Source organism: Monodon monoceros, unplaced genomic scaffold (assembly GCF_005190385.1).
Source record: "Monodon monoceros isolate NGI ecotype Baffin Bay Population unplaced genomic scaffold, NGI_Narwhal_1 Super_Scaffold_12, whole genome shotgun sequence".
Taxonomy (NCBI): domain Eukaryota; kingdom Metazoa; phylum Chordata; class Mammalia; order Artiodactyla; family Monodontidae; genus Monodon; species Monodon monoceros.
The window spans coordinates 10,981,990-10,985,857 of record NW_021703768.1 but is presented as its reverse complement, the minus strand read 5'-3'; positions in this window follow the sequence as shown (position 1 = coordinate 10,985,857).

Here is a 3,868-nt window from a genome sequence, read left to right as displayed (position 1 = left end):
AGAAGAAAAGTATGGCACAAATTGTGCCTGTATTATCTGTTGCTACATAACCAATTACCACAAAGTTAGTGGCTGAAAACAACACCCATCTGTTATCTCACACAGTGTCTGTAGGTCAGAGGTCCAGCCGTGGCTTAGCTGGTCCTTAGCTCAGCACACCGCCAGGCTGAAATCAAGTCACTGGCCAGGCTGCAGTCTCACCTGCAGGCTCGACTAGGGAATGATGCACTTCCACATTCTTTCAGGTTGTTGGCAGAATTCATTTCCTTTTGGCTGTAGAAGTCACAGGGCTTGCCTGTTCATAGCTGATAACAGAGAAAGATAGTCTGTGGCTTCAAGTTTTTTATCTCTAGACCTGCTTTAAAGACCTCACCTGATTAGGTCAGGCCCACCAGGGCACTGGACATCCATCGTATTTACAAGTCTTGCCCACACTGAAGAGGAGGGCATATAACACAAGGGCAGAGGTATTAGGGGTCATTTTAGAGTTCTGCCTCCCATCTCCCATTTCCCAAGAAAAACCTCCCAAATTCAGTTATTACTGGCATTCTTTGAGTTACTAGTATATGATAGGACCTGTATTATTATCTTTATTAAGCACTTAAAATCGTTATTTTCACAAAAAATTTAAATGTGCCACATTTAAAATTTCTCTTATTTTCCATTGTCCACTTGACTTCCGTGAACATTTGTTTGATGGCTTGCATGTTTTCCAGTATGTCAACAATTGTTGTCACTTTGCCATAGCTTATGTCATTTCCACCGAGGCACCAATACATTTTACTGTTATCAACATCGTATTCGTTCACTGATCCCAGCAGAAAGTCTACTTATTCTCTAGCGGGTTTTGTGAACTGTTTTTGGTTTTGTTCTACTCTGTTTTGCAGCCACAACTGTGGGTACAGTGTCTACTGAATGTGGTTGCGATGCCCTGCTGTGTAAGCGGGTTTACAGGGCTCCTCCCTGACTCTCCTAGCTTCTCTGTGAGCGTTCTCTCACCCAGGGCACCACGGAGAGCCATCACCCATGAAGTCCTGGGGAATGGGACTACCACATGGGTGGTCAGGGCCTTAACTACCCCTGGTGGCCTTGGGAAGGAAACTAGGAATTCCCTGAGCAGTGGAGCAGAGTAATGTCTTTTTTTAGAAATAGAGCAGGTGACGTAATTGTAGGTGGCAAATGGGAAGCCCTGCCAGGGTGAAACAGTGGTGCCTATTTGGCAGTTGGTAGTGGACATCATGACTGGGTCTGCTTGTCTACCAGTAATTCCATGTGTGTATGCAAAGGGGGAGAAGCTTCTTTTGCCCAGCTTTCGCTTGCCACATGGAGGCACACCAACTAGAGAAATCATCCCAACTTATCTCAGCAACTGTGTCACTCCTGTCCCCTTGGTTGCTGCGGAGCCTGCGAACTGGCAGGTATGATCCCACCCCTCTTTCTTCTCTTTGGGATCTGCCTCTCCATTGCCCTGCTTCTTAATTGGTTAAGTTGGCCAAAGGCACCCTCAGTCCGTCTAGCTATGTATATGCTTCAGTATTAGAATTCCTTCTGACCCACAGCTATAAACCGCATTCACCAAAGTCCACTAGACCAGCACTGAAGGTGAATTTTCTCTGTACATTTGCCTGAATCTTGCATCAGTCTCTTCTTTGGTTCTAAACCTGAGTGCTAAACATGAGTGCAATTTACTCAGCTTCCTAGAGTATTCACATCATAGATGTTGGGGAATTGTTTTATAATCACAGGAGAGATCAACATGTAGAAGAGAAATAAAATTCTTATAAAGAAATATGATAATGAAATATGTGAAAGATATTGTGCATTTCATGGTGAACCTAGATAGTTCAAAGATGAAAAAGTTTAAATTAGGCCCAAGCCAATGATTTTTTTCGGCACGCTGCTTGAAATAAATTTTTGGTAGTGATATGCAACCATTATTAAAATATTCCAGCAGTAGATAACAAAGGATGAAGTTTTAAAAGAAAAACATACATATATGTAGACTGGCTTTTATGCCGCCATGTTGACACAGGATTTGCTTGGATGGAGCCTAGATGATGGGTCTACCTTAGCCATTTTGTTGCCTTGTTATAGGATGACATAGGGTTAGTCTTCAATCTTATTCCTTAAAAGCAAATTCTAAATATCGTAAGTTTACAAAAGATAATTTTTTTCATTCTTAGCATTTAGTAGAGCAGTAGCTTTCAAACAGTGGTACATATTAAAGTTACCTTCCCAAATCCAGTATTCACCCCAGCTCAATTTCATCAGAATCTCTTGGGACAAGGACCTAGGTATTAATATACTGATATTGATATATCAATATGTATATCAAATATATATTGATATCAATAAATATCAATATATATTTAAATCCAGACAATCCCAAAGTATAGACAAGTCTAAGAACCACTGTAGCAGTAATTTAAAAGTAGTACATTCCAAATAGTCAGCGTGTAGAAATTAGAGAGATGGTGGTTACCAAATACATGGCCATGTTATCAAACGTGGTCATTGTGATACATTGCCAGTGTCATTCAGTGTAGAGAAACTCAAAGGAGAAAAGATTGTGAATATATATTTTTTGCACTGGTGATAAATCAGTTGTCAGTCTGTGTGAATTATCTAATGTGTAAATTGTTACGTATATTTCAGAGAAAAGCAGACATTTCCCCTTGCATGTTACTCTTCATTTCAAAATCTATCTTAACATAGGTTATGTTCACAAAGCACCCTGCAGTTTTATCAAGTATTCTCCAAATTATAAAACTTATTGCAAAAAGACAGTTGAAGTGCAGTAACAAGCAAAAGCAAGGAGGCCCTTGGGGAAAGGAGCCCTCAGCCTTTGACTGTAAGCTCCCAGAGGGTAGGACCCAGTATTGTTCATTTCTCTGCATTCCTCAGGATCCTTAATGCTTGGTTGTGTTTCCATTAAACTCTGGATACTTGGGAAGTGATCGTGGTAGGGAATTTATAGATTGGAATGATGCAGTGAGAAAGGACAGCATGAAATTGGAAAGGCATGGCCTTTTTTTATTCAGCTGGGTGGACCTCAGGCTGGGTTGTATTTAGTTCCCTCCTCTGTAAATGGGATTAGTGTCCTCTATCTTATCAGCTTGGTTAAGTGAGATAGTATTTGTAAAACTCCTAGGGACTGCAATAACATATGTATGTTAACATAGTTCTTTTCCATACCTGTCTTGAAAACAGTTTATCTGTGTATTTAGGTAAAGCAGTGGCTATAAAAAGGAAATAAAGTAGTTGGCTTGGGACAAAGGTTAAGGATGTTATCACATTTAAATTTGAAGGAAATGGAGAGCCCTTTATTGGTTAAAGAAACTCTTGTAGAATACAATTCAATTTCAAAAAAAACAACCCAATCATAAAATGGGCAGAAGACCTAGATAGACATCTCTCCAAAGAAGACATACAGATGGCCAATAAGCACATGAAAAGATCTTAACACTGCTAATTATTAGAGAAATGCAAATCAAAACTACAATGAGGGGCTTCCCTGGTGGCGCAGTGGTTGAGAGTCCGCCTGCCGATGCAGGGGACGCGGGTTCATGCCCCGGTTCGGGAAGATCCCACATGCCGTGGAGTGGCTGGGCCCGTGAGCCATGGCCGCTGAGCCTGCGCCTCCGGAGCCTGTGCTCCGCAGCGGGAGAGGCCACAACAGTGAGAGTCCCGCGTACCACAAAAAAAAGAAGAAAAAAAAAAATCCTGCCTTGACCTTTCCCAAATCCTAGAAGAGGAAGAGAGAGAAGAGAGAAGTTGCAGCATGTAGCCTCCACGCTCTGTACAGTAGAAAATAGATAATTCACTTGAGAATGATGTTGGGGTCTTAAAATTGACAAGCATTAAGTCC